We start from the raw sequence: 20,445 nt of genomic DNA, 5'->3' as shown, positions 1-20,445 counted from the left end.
AGCTACTAACTAACACTTAGGGAAACTCTTTTTTTGCTAATCCTCACTGTGATGTTATTATCGACAAATGGAGGGGGAAAAATGAGGCGGAAAGAGATTAAATACTATTCAAGGCCTCATAACCATCGATTGGTGACTGAACCAGGAGCCAAGGCCGGGAGCTGTCTGAGGAGCCCTGCCCAGGCCGCAGGGCACTCTGCAGCCCACTTGACCCACCACCTCACCACAGGAGCCAAGAGAAGAAGATTCTCATTGGCCCCCTTGCAGCTCAGACACAACTGCCTTTCCTCACTCACAAATCTGTGGTGAATACTTTTCAGAGCCATTGACAATTGTGGCTGTTTCTGCAGGTGGCCTGATGTTTATTATAAAAGGGAAAGACAAGATTCCTAATGAGAATGTGACACTAGTTTTGACTCATTCCTCCCAGGAGCCCTGATTTTGTCACTGAATTTTGTTGATCAAAGTGTAATAAATGTCATAAACTTTAACTTGGCATGGGAAAGACAGCACTCACTCCTGGTTCATGGGGACATTTAAGAGCAATGCCAGGAAGATAGGAGAGATCTATGTTGCTAATTTCATTTCACCAGCAAAGAAGTGATTTCAAGCTCACATGCCCATGAAATCACTGAGAGTCAGCAGCTGGGGAAAGTTCTAGTGGGAAGAACAACACAACAGGAACACTTCATCCAACAGCGCTGGACAGATCTGCAAGAGATTCACCAGGGGATCTTGTTAGATAAAGAAACAAGTGATGAACTTCTTTTAGAAACATTTCACAGCTCTCAGTATATACTAGTTTCTGCCCCCCTACAACTCACCTCCTTTTGGAATTTAAAACTGGTTTATGGTCTGGTCATAGGAATTTTGTTTAAGAGTTTTCATTTCAGTATTAGTCTGCTCAGCTATCATAACAAAATTCCAAGACTGGACACCAGAAACAACAGAAATTTATTTTCTCACAGTTCTGGAAGCTAGAAGTACAAGGTCAAGGTGTCAGTAGGTAGGTTTGGTTTCAGGTGCCATCTTTATTGCCTGACATGGCCTCTTCTCTGCATGTGCACAGAGAGATCTCTGCTGTCTTTCTTTCTTGTAAGAACACCAGTTCTATTGGATTAGGAATTTAGCTTACAACCTCATATAACCTTGATTACTTCTCCAAAGTCCCATCTCTAAATACAGTCATATTGATGGGTTAGGGCTTCAACATACAAACTACAGTATGTAGTGTGCCCTGTGCTAGATGCCGGGAATAAAAATTTGTGCAGATGTGTCAGTCCCTCCTGAAGGAGTTCCCAGGCTAGAGATGAACCCCATTGCATTAGAGTGGTGGAGTGCACAGTGAGCACGGGACATTGGAAACGGATCTCTAGGTAAGCGGTAATGCCTATGAGTAAGCACTTTCCACAAATGCTCTGGGTGAATGGTGGTGCAGCTGTTTTTTTGCTATGGCAAAATTGTACATGAAGGTACATTAATGATATTCATACATTATATTGTACATTAATGATATTCATAACTGAATTACTGGGAAATCCAAAGCAAGAGCTGAGGACTTTGGTGAAGGATTGAAGCTTAAAACACAGGATTTTCCAGGGATTCCACGGTTTTGACCATCTGGTGCAAACTTTGTCACAGGTCCTTGACTACACTTGCAGATTACAGCACAGAGGAACCTTGCAAGAAAGATGGGCAATGCGCCTAGTATTGGAAAATTTGGCAGGGGGCTTGTCACAAGAGGAGACCACCACCCTCAATGTTACCAGTTATGTGGAAAAGGGGAAACTTTTTATATCAGATGTAAAGACTTTTAAACTCTTCATTAACTACAACTGAACCCCAACAACGCAGCCCCCAAATGTCCTTTAGTTTCACACTTTAGGTTGGTTACAGCCCAATGGGTAAAACTTAGCAAATAGGCAAAGAATAAATGTGCCGTTATGGCCTTGCAACCACTAGGGGGCGAATCTGGTTCCTTGGCCTCAGAAGAGGAGAAAGGGTGGGATTCCTATGGCCTGAGCGAGGGACTTTTGGTGTGGTATTGGATGTGGGGATTAGAAACCACCGCGTTTTTAAGGGGGAAGACTGAGGTGGGACCAAAGACTTAGTTACTTAGGTAGTAATATTGGGTATGTTGACCCTGACTTCTATGAACCTGGCAGGCCCAATAGACTATACGGTAAACTGTGTTGGAGCGTGATATTCCAAACAAATACCCACTCACTTTAAGATGGCTCACATGTGTGAATGTGCAGTGCATCACATGGGAGAGCACTCTGTGTACACACACATGCACAGACACACACGCACACAAATGGACATACAGACTTAAATACATTAACACTATCTAAATATTGTTTCACTTTAGAAAATATGTTGTGTCCAAATTGTGTGTGATCTTTTCAAAATTACACCTAGAGTGAAAATGCTGCCTATATTTCAGCAAGCTTAAATTTCATGAATGGTGTATATCAGTCAAAAATCAGGAGGATATGAGTTACCACATCAGAATTATCTCATCACAGATAATTCCAGGTCCCTCTCCCATTCCGTTCCTGGACCCCTGCACAGATTTGTGTATCATGGCCAGTAACAGGACTTCTGGTACTCCTCATACTTCTGGGATCTGCCTTATCCAAGCCATGTTCACTTGCTGTCTTCTCTCATATACTTAATAGAGAATATCTTCTTTATATTTGGGATAATGGTATAAAAAGACCAGAAGCATGAAGTCAGGCTAACTTAGAGCTTTCTTGATTGGGGTTGGCCACCATCACCCATTCTGCAGGAGGTGATAGTTTTGAACAGGGTCAGGCCACTAGCCAAGAACCCTAAGACATTCATAGTGCAAGGGAAGGAAGTTTGCTTCCTGTGGGCCAGGTATTGGTCTTGATCATTTCAGTGTCATTCTCTCAGTTAGGGTTCACCCCAATGGGTAAGTTCCACATTATTACCTCTGCCTTACAGATGAGGTACCCAAGGACCAGAGGAGCTAAGTACCATCTAACAGTCATACAGATCTTGAATTTATTCTTAAACATTCTGAGTTAAAATTAATTTTTTCAGTCCCAGCTATAATGCCACTCTCCATTTTACCAGAGCTAATGGAAAGCTTCCTCCCTATTCAGTGATTTTTCTGTGTGATTAAAGATCTTATATTGGCTATAGCCATGCAAATGATGATGCAGATTAAAAAAAAATAGCAGATTAAAAAAAAATTAAGTTAATGTCAGTTTACACTGCTGTTTGTATTTTGCAAGTATAGCATCTGCCTCTTCCAGTGCTATTATCATAGTGCTCTCATCACCAAAGCACCCAGAGTCCTCCACCATAGTCTACCGGGCTCCCTCCCACTTTGTGATCACTCCTCCACATCTCCCTTCCCTTCACCCTCTGGATGTCTCAGTTCTATAATCTACTTTTAAGAGCTAGTTTGGTTTTCTTTATCTAACCTTTTGTCTGGCTTTTTAAAAATATTCTACATATAAGTGACACTGTCTGGTGTTTGTTTTTCTCCTTCTCACGTATTTTGCTTAGCATCATCCCTTCCAACTCCATGTTGCCGCAAATGGCATGAGTTTGTCTTTTTGATCACTGAGTAGTATTCCATTGTGTTTATATGTAACTTCTTCTTGATCCACTCATCTGTTTGGGGGCACTTAGGTTGTTTTCATAGTTTGGTTATTGTAAACATTGCTGCAGTGAACATGGAAGTGCAGGTTTCCCTTTGAATTAGGGTATTTGTGTTGTTCAGGTATATATCTAGGAGAGGAATTGCTGGGTTGTATGGTAGATCTATTTTTTTGTTTGTTTGTTTGTTTACCTCCATATTGCTGTCCATAGAGACTGGACCAGTTTACACTCCCAACACTGTAAAGTTGTTCTTTTTTCTATATCCTCTGCAGCACCTGTTGTTTTTGGTCTTTTTGATATGGACAATTCTCACAGGCTTCAGGTGGTATCTCATTGAGGTTTTGACGTGTATTTCCTTGATGATTAGTGATGATGATTATTTTTTCATGTGCCTAGTGGCCATCTGTATGTCTTCTTTGGGGGAACTGTTTATTTAGATTTTCTGCCCATATTTTGATTAGTTTATTTGTTTTCTTTTTGTTGAGTTCTTTATATATTTTGAAATCAGTTCCTGGTCAGATGTATTGTGTGCAAATATTTTTCCCATTCAGTTGGGTGTCTCTTTTTGTCTTAGTTACAGTTTCCTTTGCTGCACAGAAGCTTTTTAGTTTGATATAGTCCTAATTGTTTATGTTCTCTTTTGTTTTCCCTTTTGTTGGAGAGGTATCATGAAGACATCACTGAACTTTGTTTTTTGTTTTTTTTCATTTTGAAAGATTTATTTATTTATTTATACAAGCATTGAGTACAGTCAGAAGCGCGGGAGGATGAGAGAATTCACCAAAGCCAGAGCAGGGAGCAGAGCAGGCAGACTGACGAAGTACACTGCTGAGGGGAGCAGCGGGCATGGCAGGAGAGGTCTGTCGCACCATGTGGGACCCTCGCCAGTGGCCGGGGATCGAACCAGTGCTGCAGAGGCTGTGGGCAGCTTCGCAGCCCAGCGTTCAACCACTGTGCCACCGGGGAGGCCCATTACTGAACTTTGTGTCATGAAGTCTTTTTGCCTATATTTTCTTCTATGTATTTTATGGTTTCAGATCTTACACTCAAGTCTTTTATCCATTTTGAGTTGAATTTTGTATATGATGTGAGATAGAGATCTAGCGTTATTCTTTTGCATGTGGCTATCCAGTTTTCCCAACACCATTTATTGAAGATGCTTTCCTATGGGCCTCCCCTGGTGGTGCAGGCAGTTGAGCACCACCCTGTGAAGCTGTCCACAGCCTCTGCAGCACCGGTTCAATCCCAGCCAGCTGGCGAGGGTCCCACATGTCAAAGCAGACCTCTCCTGTATCGCCCGCTGCTCCCCTCAGGAATGTATTTCGTCAGTCTGCCTGTTCTGTTCCTTGCTCTGTCTCTGGTGAATCCTCTCACCCTCCCATGCATCTGGCCTGTACCCTGGTTCTTGTATAAAATAAATAAATAAATCTTTAAAAAAAAAAAAAAAAGAGGATGCTTTCCTAGCTCCAGTGTATGTTCTTGGCTCCTTTGTTGTTTGTTAATTGTTCATATATGTGTGGGGTCTTGATTCTATTTCATTGGTCTGTGTGTCTGTTCTTGTTCCAATACCTTACTGTTTTAATTATTATAACTTTATAATATAGCTTGAAATCAATAGAAGGTAACTATTACTAATCAATATTCTGTGCACCAAGTCTTCATTCTCTTCAATTTTTACAATTCTACACTAAACTTAATATTACTATCACAATTTCAGAGATGAAGCACCTGACATTTAAGAATGTTAAGAAACTTGCAGAAGGCCACATAACTAGCCAGCAGTAAAGCTGGAGTTTGAACCCAATTCTGTCTCTAAATCCAAGTAATTAAACCAAAATGCCATCCTGTGGGCTGTAAGAGTATTAATTCTATGGAAATACCCAGGGCTATAAGTCTGTTATGAAGATCCTTTGCAAATATATTATGATAGCAAAAATGAGAAACAGTCCTTATCTCTATGTGGCATGGTATAATGAGACAGTTGGGAAAAGAACATGTATGTCACAAAAAGGGAAGATTTCTAATATTTGCTGCTTAGATAAATAATTGACTATGATTATTTTTATCTACTCTGTCCTTGAATTAGAAATTCCTATAGTTAGTTTTAAATACAAAGATGTTAATCTAGACTGTTATTGTTTGTCAGAACCCTTTTCATTATTTCTATAGCCAGTTTATAGACTTATCACTAAAGGTCTTTTTCCTGGATGTGTCTGGTTCAGTGAATGCTATCAGGTAATCAAGATAAGGGAATGAATAGTTATTTTATTGTCAACCATTAGCTATGAAATAACAAAATGAGTTGTGATGGGAAAAATGAAAACATGATTTTTAAAAAATATTTGAATAATTTATTTTTACTAAAATGTTGTTTTTAATTAATTCATTTATTTTCCTACATTGTTGCTCATATTTAATGTACATTTGATACATACAAAAGAGAGTATGTAGGCAAAATATATGTAAATTCAATGTATCCTTTGTATTTCTTTCCCAACCCATCTTCTGGTCTATTTTCCTGAAATGACTATGATGCTCAACACTCCATCCCAAAGGAAATAATTACACATTTTTCTCAAGCGCACAGAGAATTCTCCCAAGAAGAGACTACATGTGGGAAAACTAACAAGTCTCAACAAACATATGAAGGATATCCTTTAATCACAATAATATGAAGCCATAAACCAACCACAATTTTTTTAAAGTGTAATATACATAACAGCAAAATGTACATATATTAATTAACTTTTTAAAATTACACATTTCTGTGATCACACTGAGATCAAGATAAGGCATATAATTGATACTCCAGGGCCTCCTCATGCCCCTTTCCCTGTCAATCCTCTTTCTATTCCCACTATAAGTTACCTCTGTTTTGACTTATATCATCTTGGATTAGTTTTAGAATTATTAAGTATATATTTTGTGTCTGCCTTCTTTCACTCGACATTATATTTGCAAGATTCATCTATCTTGTTATATGCATTTATGTATTCATTCTTTATCACAATTAAGTGGTATTCCATTGTATGAATAAAACTCACACTTTATTCATTCTACCAATAGTTGATATTTTTATTGTATTCATTTTTGGGGTGTAAAAACTAAAGTTTCCATGAACTTTCCTGACCATGTCTTTTGGTGCACATATGTACTCACATCTGCTGAGTATAATGGGAATGTGGTTGTTGCATCAAAGGGAATGTACATCTTATTATAGATACTTCTAAACAATTTTTCAATATTGTGTCAATTTATATATCTAAAAGCAGTGTTTGAATTCTCATTGGTGTACATCTTTTTTTTTTTTTAAAGAATTATTCCTTTATTGTAAGATTTTTATTTATTTTGTGTAGAAGAACTAGGGTGTAGGCCAGAGGTGGGAGGGGAGAGGATTCACCAGTGACAGAGTGGAGAGCAGAACAGGTAGATCTACTGAAATACACTGCTGAGGGGAGCAGCGAGAGAAACAGGAGAGGTCTGCTGCATCATGTGTGTCAGCTACCTGTCCGGGAGATCAAACTCAGGCCATAGTGATAATAGCACTGAAACTTAGCCCCTAGGCCACCAGGGAGGCCATGCTGTACACCTTTGTCAGTACTTGGTATTGTTAGCTAAATCAAGTATCCCTATACCCTGCCTCTCTGGTGGGTAACATGGGCTATTTCCGTTTATATCTATTTTAGTTAATTGACATTCAATTAAAAATATTTTGTAATCTCCATATGTATTGCAAATATATTCTCCTTTTCTGTTACCTGCCTTCTCTCTTTCCTAATGGTATTTTTTGTTGTTGTTGATTAAAGGTTGATATTTTAATATAATTTTTTACTTTGACCCATAGGTTATTTTGAAAATTGTCATCCTTAATTGCTAAACATCCAGTAATTTCCAAGTGATTTTTCTTTCTTTTTTTTAAATTTTATTTATTTATTTATACAAGAACTGGATACAGTCAGAAGTGTGGGAGGGTGAGAGAATTCACCAGAGAGAGAGTGGGGAGCAGAACAGGCAGAAAGACCGAAGTACACTGCTGAGGGGAGCAGCGGGCGCAGCAGGAGAGGTCTGTTGCACCATGTGGGACCCTCGCCGGTGGCCGGGGATCAAACTGTTGCTGCAGAGGCTGTGGGCAGCTTTGCAGCCCAGCGCTCAACCGCTGCGCCACCTGGGGAGGCTCAATTTTTCTTTTTTGAATGTCTTGTTGAGTCTCACTGTCATCAGAGAATATTTTCTTAATGATTTTGATCCCTTAAAATAAACTCAGAGAGTTATGTTAAAATCTCCAATTAGATCTATGGATCTGCATTTTTCTTGCTTAGCTATGTTATTATGTGTGTGTAAGTTTAGGATCTCTATTGTTGAATCATCCCCTTTAACATTAGGAAATTTCTCAGTCAAACTGCTTGCTTTAAAGTTTACCTTGTCCGATACTTGTCAAGACCCACTGTCTCTGTGCAGGGTGACAGCGTTGGGAGCAGCATGGGATGAGAGATTACTCAAAGCCCATGTTGGGCAATTAGAAGCCTAGGGGGCTACACCAGAAGTAATGCACAGCCCCATCCAAAGGCATCAAGTACAAAGGTGGGGCAAGTACACAGGGAAGCAGTTATTGGGGGTGTAAGCTAGGGTGGGGTGACCAAGGGCTATTGCCTCGGGGGCTCCATTATTCCTGCCAGTCTTAGCATATTATCTCTATTCTAGTATCTGCTTGCTGTTATCTGCAGATACTGGATTCCCAGAATGTTCCTCATACCAGGTACTTTTGCCCTTGGTGAGAGGCCCTCTACATGACCCTGCATGTCACTGCCAAGCAGGAACGCTGGGCACAAAGACAATAGCCCCAGAAATAAGGAGAGCCGGGGATCCCACAATATACCACTTTTCTTTAAATAAATGTTTGCTTGGCATATCCTTTTCCACCTACCCTTTTAGTTTTAACCTTTTCCAGTTATCTGTTGCTGTATAACAAACCACCCCCAAGACTAGCATAAATCATTTTATCACTCATGGGTTTGTGGGTTAGAATTTGGAGTATAGCAGGAATGTCTTATCCTTGCTCTACAGTTTCATAGACTGGAAAGACTTAAATGATTGGGGTCTGGAATCATCTGAACACCTTTTCATTCACAGGTCGGGTAGCTGGACCATGCTAATCAGAGACTGCGCTCAGCTAGGACCATTACCTGGATTACCTGCCCAAGGCCTTTCCAGGGAGCTTGTGTGTTCTTGTAGTATGGCAGCCCCAGGTTAGTCAGACTGTTACACAGTGGCTCAGAGCTTCAAGAGTGAGCATTTCCCTGAGCAAGGTACATGCTGAATAGTGTCACAAAATTTGTTTTTTTTAATGACGTAGTCACAAAAATTGCTCAGTGTTACTTCTGCCACACTCTATTGGTCAAAGGAATCTGCCGCGGACCAGCACAGCAGTAGACGATGAGGCCACCTCAGGGTTGAGAGAAGGGTGCAGGGTGGTCAGGGCGTCGGCAAAAGAAATGACAAACAGACACACTTCAAGAGTGAAAATCTGAGTGTGATTTTTTTTAAGTTTGTGACCAGTATATATATGTTTTCCAAAAGCACAGGAATGAATATCAATGAAATCAGCTTGCTCATGGGCTCAGTCTATCACCATCAGGGAGGTGATCTACATAACAATGACCATTATAGAAGAAAGAAGGAAGTTTAGAAAGACAGATAAGGGATTAAAGTTTGTAGTTCTAGAAAGACAGGATAAGATTTTTAGCATTCTTGTAGTGGTTCTTGGTGGTCTTATCTTTTGATAAGCTTCTGCCTTTTCAGGGAACTTCCGCTGCACTTCCTCTGCTTCAGGCTGTTCTCCCCCCCCCCCCCCCACGCTGGTTGCCCAGCCGGATCTAGGGACCATGGCTGGCGAAAGCCATTCCTAAAGATCACTGCGGGGGGAGGTGCAGCAGGTAGGGTTTTGCTGTTCTCCCCCTGCATGCTGGTTGCCCAGCCGGACCTAGGGATGGTTAGCCCTAAAGGTCACTGCAGGGGGAGGTGCAGCAGGAATCACAGTCTGTCCAGGCTGGGTAAAGGAGATAAATCCTGTACCTTAAATAAAGGAGTATCAAAGGATTTGAAGCAGGGTTAACAATGAACTTGAGCTGATAGATCTTGCACCTTGAACTTGAATCGAATGGTATGATATTCTCCTCCCTGCAAATTTGAGAATGAAATAATTTTTCTTCTTACCAGCACCCTGAAAAGAATATAAAATACCCCAGTAACTAGTCAGTATATCCTGGAGTATTATTTTGAGACCTCAAATATCAAATATTTCTGAAATTATATTTCAAAGAACAAAGAAAAGGATGTGTTTATCAAGGGTCAGATGTATATTATGTGACTTTCTGGGATGCGAATAATTCTGCTTATTGGTGAACTTGTTATAGGACAGGGAGAGGGGCAGCCCAAACCCCGCAAACCTGCCTATTCTAAATGGGTTCTGCCATCTGCCGCATCAACACAAAACATATGAGACTTTAATGGGAAGGAACTTTAATAAAACTAGGAAACAATACAGGTAAGGCAAAGAGTCTAGTTTCTAAATGAAGCACCCAAAGTTACCCATCCCCTCGTGGGTAAAAGTCCATCCAAATGGGATTGGCCCAGAGCAAGGCCCGAAAGCCTGCCACAAGTCTAAAGCATCTTCCAGTGGGGACCCACAGAAAAGGGTCAGAAACAACCAGACAAGCCTGGAAGGAAAAGAGCAAAATCAACATCAAGATAAAAGCTGCCATTGTCCCCTCCCCATGGGTCTCACCCACATCTGTGTCACCCAGTCCACAACCAAAAGACAAGCACAGTTTCTTCACTTGTCTCTAGGCTCCATGCGCCTCCTCCAGGTCTCCTTCTGGCTCCATCCTGCTTCTTCCTTCCTCCGTCTCTTCTTCAGCTTCTCTTCCTCCTGCTCAGCTCCACCCTCCCTTGGGTGGGGCAGGGAACCTCCCCCTTTCCTGGGGACCACCCTGTTGCAAACTGAGCATTAAAGATGATTCATTAAGGGAATAACAGTGAACAGGATGGAGGTGCGTGGTTGCAGTCCCAAGGCAATAGCCCAAGGAAAAACATTCATATCAATTCCCTAGGTGGCAGCAGCCAACAAGGATCTAGAAGTCTCTAAGGGTGTGGCATCTCAGGAAAGGAGTATCTTCTAGGGAGGCCGACACTGGATTTGCTTTTGGTTTAAGATTCTGTGGTGGGTTGTAAAGGCATATAGATGGGGAGCAATGTAGCACAGCAAGGAGTTACGATCAGGAAGCCTGCATCTAAATCTGACTCTGCCTCTAGCTGTCCACGAGACCTGAGACAACCCTCTGTCAACAATTCCATCCCTGCTCATCATTCTCCTCATTCTCATCCTGATCCAAATAATACATTGCATGAGGTCATCTCTAAGTACCTGTAGACATTATATGACTCACAATTTGATGATGCCCCTGGAATTTTCATCAGTCTTTACAATGAATTTGATTACATCAGAGGGGGGTTGTAGAGGGGGTGATTGCATGTGTGTTTGTAAGAGATGCATTATCCCACTGTTTTTGGAAGGGTTCTGTGTCCCAAGACCATTCTCACCACAAATGGGAACAATGTTTTTGTCCAACTATTTGTGAAAGGGTTTTTATGTGGATGGTGACACATGTGGCCCAACTATCACTCCCTCTCACTGGATCTCCTTGTAGTCCAGCAACTGCGCAGGAGGGGGCTTTTTAGAGCTGTCTTCTGGTTAACTGGGTAGGTAGGTAAGCCACGATGGTTATAATTTCTTTGTTCTTTTTCTACATGCTAAAGTGTTGTGCTAATGCCTTAATTCATCCCCTGATATGTTCTCTTTTGTTTGACCTTCAAGTAGCCTTTAATTATGTTCTTTAAAGAAACCCACCTCTGAGTCATGTTCACCTTAGCAACAGTTAGTACATACCGTGTTTATTATGTCCTGGGTACTATTCTAGGTGCTTTCCATAATAAACCCTCAAAATAACACTAGGGGTTATTTTAACATTGTTTGTGGATGGAAATTGAGGCACAGTGATATGAAATAACTTGCTCAAGATGATACAAAAGATGTATAGTAGAACCAGGTTTTGAAACCAGTCAGTCTGTTTCTAGGATTGCCCAGTGTTATGGGGATAGCCAGGGACTACCAAACTTCCATGCTCCAAAATGGGGTCCTGCCATCCACCACATAGAGACAAAGGAAGCAGACTTTTAGTGTGATAGATCTTTAATAGAATTAATGTTCAGAGAAAAAGAGGAGAAAAGAGCTCCTAATAAGAGTTTCTCCATAAAATACACACAATTACCTCTCCCCTTGTGGGCAAATGACTAGCCAAACAGGGTCAGCCTGAAGCAGGCCCACTGAGGACAGAAGCCTGCCACAAGGCTAAGGCATCTTCTGGCAGGGAACCATAGGAAAGTGGTCCCAGAAAACTGGAATAGTTTGTTCGAGAAAATTGGAACAAAAGGAGATATCACATCAACATGACAGCTGCCATTGTCGCTTCCCCACGTGACTCTCCTCCACATGTCTCCTTCCATGTCTCCTTCCCAGCAGTACCTGGGGGCAAGTTGGCTGCAGAAGCAATAGTCCGCTTGCCTTCCTGGTTATACAGCTTCACCTGGTGGCTCAGCCTTTCATAAGGAGCTAGTCCAGAGCAGCTGCATGTCAGTGGGGTGGGAAACCTGCTACCTCCAAATACCAAGACGCCACATTTAAAAGAGGGCTAGCGATCTATGCATTGTGCTTCTATTTTATGTCCACTAGATTAAACATGGGGTTTATTCCCTCAACTTGATGTCCTGCAGAGAAACTCTGACTTAACTATGCTCTCTTCCTAGGATTTAAAATTTGGCGAGATAATCACAGTAACAAAGTCCACCACACCCCAGCAAGGCAGTGTGACTCTCCCCTGGAGTCTATTTTTATTTAAGTGTGTGTGTGTGTGTGTGTGTGTGTGTGTGTGTTACTGGAAAGGAAGGATTTATTGGAGAAACACTGTGAGGAGAAAAGAGGCAATTGCTTTTGGTTGCAGGATAGCCTGAATTGGGGAGTCAGAAGGATAAAAGAAAAGTTCCTCAGGACTTAGATGGGTCCTTCACAATGGGAAATAGTGAAAAAGTGAAGAAACTGAAGTGAGAGTGTTACAGGACAACCCCACTCTAAAATGGGTTGCCTGCCTGTGGGTCCTCACTGGTGCGCTTAAAAGGGACTTATACTGCAGGCACACACAAAAGGTTAGCAAAGGTTTATTGACAAGGGAAGGGGAATGAGGAAATGTACAACTCAGGGAGAAAAGAGGGATAAATTCTTTTTTTTTTAATTTATTTTTTTATTTTTATATTCCCCATACAATTGCAACCCCCTGATTTTGACCCCAATCCCTCCTTTCCCTGCCCCCCCCTAAAGTGTGTCTCTGGCTCATAGTTGTTTGTTGATTTTGATTTTTATCTTTCTTATAGTTATTCTTTTTCCTGGTCCCTTATTTAGGTTTTCTAGATTCCTGTTATGAGTGAGACCATCCGGTATTTTTCTTTTTCTTTCTGTCTTAGAGAAATAAGCCAGAAAGAGGGATAAATTCTTAAATGCGTCCTACCTGTTACTCATTCCTGGAATCCCAATGGCATGCTGAGAGCTGGCATAGAGCCAAGAGCCGTGAAGCCAAGAGAGAGCCCCAAGGCCCACGTGTCTGATTTTATACCAAACCTGGCTGCTTAACCCCACCCTCAGGTCCCAGCCACCTTCCCTTTGGTGGTGATGGGATTTGGAGTTCCCAGTGTCTTTTGGTTTGAAGTGGGGGTGGAGTCCACAAAGCCTGTATGGAATTAGCTCAGGACATCCTTTCCCCCTAACAATAGGAGTGAGACTGTGAAGTCAAAAGTAACCTCAGTTGCTTTTGGAAGAATACATTTAGGTTCCAAGATGAACCTAAAAGAGTGCCACCTAAAAAAAGCTGAAAGAATTTTCCATGTCAGACAGGCTATAGACACTCTGACTATACTGCTAAGGTATTTCATTTTGATTGCAGGACAGCTGGTCCATTTTTAGGGCACCACTTAGTTACTATTCATTGGAGGATTTCTCTGTGAAGTTAGGCTGGTATCCCAAGCCTGTGTCTCCATTTTGAGATGGAGACCTAAGTTTTGAAATGATTAAGCTGCGGGTCTGCAGCTCACCACAGCCCTCCAAAACCAGGAAAACAGCTTAGCATTCCATTCAAGTTTCCTCTCCTCACCATTCTGTCTCTATTATCTAAAAGCAGACTCAAGTGTTTATGTGGTGTCTGTCTGGGGCCAAGGTGATCATGGAATGTGGCTTCTGCATATTTTGTTCAGTATGTGTGCACCTCAAAGGTGCTCCAACTCCAACTTCAATCTCAGAGCCAAATTGGACATTGGCCATTGACTTTGGTTTCCCCAGAGGGAGAACTTACTGAGCAGTCAAAGGCTTTTATTCCTGAGGAATTTATATCACAATCGATCTCAGTTCCTCCGGGAAGAAATAAGCAAAGGCTAATCTCAGGATTGGGAGAGTTTATTACTTACACAATCCCATTTGGAGCACATTGTCCGGCACTCAGTGATTCTTGGCAAATCAACAAAGTATTTTTTTTTTTTTTCAGCATTGGATTCTTTGGGTTTCAACTGTATTAAGACTGCAGGCTCATGCTTTGTGTGTCCTATGTAGAGCTCTATCAGAGTTGTTCACTCAGAATGTTGGTAAAAGACATACTAATCAGAGTAGTACTTGTATTGACAGAAAGGAATTGGGAATAAAGTTCACTTCAGATTTATCCTTGACTTTTTCTAAGTCTTGTCAATACTCTGAGCCATTTGCTTGGGAGGGATATATTGAAGGCTTTCTGATGATTTATTTCTTCTTAAGTGCCTGAGGGAAAACTCTTGAATTCTAGAGAAAACTGACCCATTTTTTTCACTATAGGAGACACCACCAGACTTTCACTCTATATAAGTCATCTTGACTTATAAGAAGTTATCAGGGGAAATGGTGGGGAGGGGGGAATGGAAAACATGGTCAGAGGGTACAAAGGAATGCAGTGTACAGCATTGTTACGTTAGTAAAGTCTGTAAACTTGGTTAATGAAACTAACACTTTCAGCTATTATTTACAATACCAATCCCAGTGAGTGTTTTGTGCTTGTGAAGGGGTTTCCCAAAACATCAGCGGGGTGTCCTACAATTCAGCTCAATTCTAACACTTTTTACCTGGAGAGAAATCAGCTCCATTAGGCTAGAGGCTCAGTCCCAAAATACTACCCTCTGCTTCAGACAGCAACCCCAAGTGCAGGTGGGCCAGGACTTCTGACCAATTGGCTGTGAGATGCTTCCAGGACCACCCCTCTTGGGTTTGGTTGATTGACCAGAGCCAGGAAACATTTTACTAGATTGTCAGTTTATTGGGAAAGAATATAATGCAAAGATGTAAGAAAATAAATTTAAAAAATAAAAACAAAGGATACAAATGAGGGAAAACTAGGTAGAAGAAATACATGAGATAAGACACAGGAAAAGGTCTCAAAGCTTCCATATCTTTTTTCAGCAAACAGTTCTTCCCAAATCCCCATGTGTTTATCAATCTGGAAGTTCTCCATACTCTGTCCTTTCAGGGTTTTGGTGGCAGTTCCATTACGGTGGCATGATTGACTAAATCACTGACCATTTGTAACTGATTCAACCTCCAACCTCCAGCCCCAACTTCTCTCCCAGGAGGCCAGGTGATGGGACTGAAAATTCTTATCACACTATTGGTTCTCCTGGCAACTGTTAGGTGTGGTCAAAACCACCTCATCAATATAACAAAAGACAAACAAACAAACAAAAAAACAAAATTAGGATATTCCAAGGGTTTTAGGAATTCTGTGCCAGAAATGGGTGAAAACCAAATTTATTTCTTATAAATCACAATGCACATGACCAAAGATAGATTCATCATTACTGTTTCCTTAATTCTATAAGGCTGACAAAGTATTTTTTGAACATTATCTGGCTAAAACCTTATTACTGGTCTTTGAAGATATCTTACTGATAGACAACTGAGCTGTGAGTGGTTTTATCAGTTACCAGAAATAGCATACAGAGGATGTGGTGGAGTTAGTCCTGAGACACAGACTCCAAATATCAGATGTATCTCACTACTCCTGCTTAAATATACATAGAAAGTGGTTACTGTGGTCAGTTTCTGGAAGCACATCTTTGTAGTTCAAATCCCAGTGCCACCATTGACAAGTCACTTATCTATTCTATCAGCTGCCTTAACTGTAAATTGATAATTTAATACTATCACTTGCCTTAAAAGGTCATGGTGAGGATTCTATGAGTTAACACATATAAAACTCTTGCAACCATTTCTGGCATATAGGGGACCCTAGATGAATCTTGGATATTAAGAAATCTCTAATTCTTTTTTGTATATGTGTATATATTTTACATCATTTTTCCTTTTTGTACAATGCATGCTTTCTCCTCTCAGGTGTAGTCCCCATAAAATTCCCACCACTAATTCACCCATTCACCATCACCATAGTCCCTTGTGTTCTTCCCTCCCCTGTTTTTCTCCCTCTCCCTCCCATGCAGAGTGTCTCTGATTAATAGTTGCCTGTTAATTTTGTTTCTTAATTTATTATTTTTTCCTGATCCCTTATTTGGTTCCCCTACAGTCTTCCTATAAGTGAAACCATATGGTATTTTTCTTTTTCTTTCTTGCTTATTTCACTGAGCATAATTCCTTCCAGCTCTATCCACCTTGCTGTGAATGGCATGAGTTTATCTTTTTTTGATTGTTGAATAGTATTCCATTGTGTATATATACCACAGCTTCTTGATCTAGTCACCTATTTTTCTTTTTTTTTGACACAACTCTTAAGTTTCTTTCTTCTTTTTTTGTTCAAACCTATCTTTCACAGTACCAGTGCCCTCTTTGTCCTGATATTCCCCCTCCCTCCCTTCTCTTTGGTAACCACTAATTGGCCTTATGGTCTAAAAGTTTATGTGTGTTTTATTTAGTTCATCTGTTTGTTTTCCCTATATACCACATATGAAGAAGCCCCTACTTCTAAGTGATTTTTGGTAGAGAAAAATGAATCTGTTCTATAGCCATCTCTTTCTAACTACTCATCTCGGAAAATAATTAGGAATAAAAATGGTGGTTTCTGATAGAAGCACTGGGCTGAGCCTCAGTGGAACTTGCCATAGATTTCCTCCAGTGTGAAGAGATTAACCACTGGAATTGTGTCTTTTTTCTGGACTGGAAGTGACCTTGGACAAGTCTGGCTTCCTTCTACTCTGAGAAGGAAGTTGAAGTCTAGGGGTTCCCACAGTAAGCTGGTATCTGAGGGCTCTCCTGATTCCTAATCTAGTGCTCTGACTTGGAGTGACAGACCACAGAAGAGGCACCTTTTCTCAGCTCAAAGAACAAAATGGACTTTTGTTCCTTAGTCACGCCAGCAGTGCAAAGCCTGTTTGAAATCAAGTGGGTAATTTTTATAACTAAATGTGGTGAAAAAACATAGGTGCAATGGAAAATAGAATTACCTATGTGGAAGTTACAGTTAGATTTTTGAGAAAGAGGTCATTTATAGCTTTTTAAAGAAGTAGGAATTTTTTTTTTTTATTTTGTACATGGAATCTCAAACCAGAAAGAAGACAATTCAAATATACTCTGTTTATTTACTTATTTACCTTCAAGGGATCAGAGGAAGCACATAGAAACTGAAGCTTCAAGAAAATGTAAAGAAAAAATTGCTCTGAGATTGAAACTGAGTTGAAATGGACATTTCTGGTTTATGAGGCAAGCACTTAATGGGAGGAGAAAATGTTCCCCATCCCATCATCTAACTGAAATGTCAGCAAGCTATGCATTATTCATTTGAGAAATTTTTCTTCATGCCATTAAAAAGCAAGTCAGTGATTAGACTTTCAATTCATGTACTTTAATGTATGGGCAATGAAAGGAACCATGTTTGGTGTGCAGCTGTTTCATCACAAATAAAGGAACAGGTAGTTAATTTGTGAACAAAAGACTTGCATTTTCTCAAATTTGGATGAGGGGCAAAGATTTAAAGGACAGAGGCAACTTTGACTCCCGAGAAATCCCTACAAAACCCAGAAACTTTCAAAAAACAATGTCTCCCAGTAAGAACATGACCTTATTTGTCTGTGTGATCCCATTTTTCCTTGAGGGAACAGAATTTAAATCAGAGGTGGAGCATACAAATTAAGGGCATCGACTATTTCTCTGTGTCTAATGACCTGCTTTTTTTATGTTACACCCAGAGTGGGGTGTGAGCAGGCCCACCCAAACTTACATGGGACCGGACAACTGTACAAATCCAGGAGTAAGTAGAGGAATAAATTACCACACTGTTAACAAAGTACATTCTGTTCTATGAGGACTACACCTGAGAAAAGAAAGCAAACATTGTACAAAAACGAACAATGATGTAAAATATATATAAATCGATTATATGTATGTATAAAACCAAAGTATGTTCAGTCTTCTTTCCTTGACAACTACATCTTCTTGTCAATTGTCCTGAGTAAGGGTGTTTCTGGAAGGGAGTTTGCTGTCTTGTCTGACAGAGGCCAGAACACTGGGACTGGTCTAGAGCTGTATGAGTAAGTTATAGCTTTTCTGAAATACTCCTTATATAAAATACAATCTTCAGTTGCCTGCCGTGGATCAGGTGAGAGGCTGTTGTTTACAGTTTGGTGGCCACATGCCTAAGTGTGAATATTGAGGCTTTCTTAAAGATGGTGGAATTTGCATTTGGAGGGATAATTCCTTATTGTATGGGACTGTCATGAACATTGCAAGAATTTTAGCATTCCTGACCTTTCCCTTTAAAGGCTAACAGAAGTAAATAACAGGCTTTGATAAATAAAAATGCCCCAACTTGTTTTCAGATGCCTGCTGGAGGAATTGGTACCCTTCCTGGCTTAAACTACAGGTAGGATCTTCACTATCTCCTATCAGTTGCTCTGACTTGGAGTGACATTTATTGACCACTTTCTTTCTAGAGAACACTCTCTTGGGCTGCAGGTTGAAAATGGAGGCTGGACTGGTGATGGTGTGTCATCAGTGCTATCACTAAGAAAGTCTTAGAATGAGGTCTTAAACATCATTACTTCTTAAATGTGTAATGTCTAAAATCTGTATTGTCCCAAAGTCATGGAGACCCATCATGATAAACCAAACATTTAAATATTTTCCTCATCTGTATTTGGTTTGCCAAGAATATATTTGTGATTTTTCATTACATCTGCTGTGTTAGTCTTTTGACAGTAAGAAATAGGCATTCAGTCGATTAGTGCCAATTAATTGGAAACTATTGTGAGCAAACTCTTGAGCATAGTATATTGGACTGTGAGTCCCATGGCCAGCTCCATGGAAACCCTGAGTACTTGATCAGTCAGACGGCATAGGGAGGGAGGAATCTGGGCTGTGAATCAGGTCAGTTTCTAGAAGCTGAATCACCTGGATGTCCCCTTGACAGCTGAATTGTGAATCCCAAAAAAGGTGATCTGCAATTGTAGGGGCTCAGCTCTTTGACTGTTTTGTAGCCTCCAAAAAAGTCCAAACCAACCATCTTCCTCTCTAATACGTATGCCCTTTAACTTTTGCCTTGTCTTTGGGCCTCCCTGGTGGCGCAAGGGGTTAAGCACAGCTCTGTGAAGCTATCTGCAGCCTCTGCAACATGAGTTCAAGCCCCTGCCAGCCAAGGAGGTGACCCATGTGGCGCAGCAGACCTCTCCTGTCTCGCCGGCTGCTCCTCTCCGCAGTATATTTCAATACATTTGCTTGTTCTGCTCCCCACTGTGTCTCTGGTGAATCTTCTAACCCCCCGCACCTCTGGCCTGCATCCCAGCTCTTGTATGCATAAATAAATAAATCTTTAAAAAAAAAACCCAAAACTTTTGCTTAGCTGCTTTTTATTCTTGTTCTCCTCCTCCTTCATTTTTCCCTCCGTTAATGGCTCCCATCTTCTTATATCTTCTAATTCTTCCATGACTTTTAGTTACTCATGTCTCCTATCAATAGTTGCCTTTGCTGCTATCTTCAGTCTACATGAATTTTCTTCTGTACCTGTTCCCATGCCTCAAGTTCAAAGTCCTAAGAAAAGTAATCAGATTGGCCCAGGGAGTCACTATTTTTGGGGGGCAGATCACTCATGCCAATGTATGAGTTGTTGTTTGGTACAAGCAATGGTGTCCCAAATGGCCATCAGGCAATTTTCTGGAATCACTACCCTCTTCTGTAAGTGTGATGTGCATTGGGCTGTCAGACTAGCCTCCAGCACAACTGTATAAAGTAGTATATAGAATAAGAGGATGCTTTGCAACTCGGATGGAAGAAATACTTACGGGAAAAGTGCTGAATATTAGGAAATTGTATTTATAGGACGCTGGACCCAGGTTTAACTTATTCCCTTTTTTAAAGTTAAGAATTAGGAAATTATCTTTTTTTTCTCCTTGAAGTTACTATGCATAATTTGATTATAGATGACCTGTGTAACCTCGAGCTATTATTTAAGGACATGAACTTCATAACTTGCACAGTGGAACTACACTTCCCAGAGGACCAAAGGGGCTCCCTTGAGATAACAGCTGTGAAAGGGGCTTGTGGTGCTAATGTTGCCAATGAGTCCTACTACTTTTCCATGTTTAAAATGTGTGTATAAATAATAGGCATTAATCAGTAATATATCCAGAGTCCTTTAAAATCTTCTCTCTCTGCAATTTACGCTTTCTGTCCAACTGGTATTTATTTTT

This window comes from Talpa europaea (assembly GCF_964194135.1).
Source record: "Talpa europaea genome assembly, chromosome: 4".
Taxonomy (NCBI): domain Eukaryota; kingdom Metazoa; phylum Chordata; class Mammalia; order Eulipotyphla; family Talpidae; genus Talpa; species Talpa europaea.
This window is presented reverse-complemented; position numbering follows the sequence as displayed.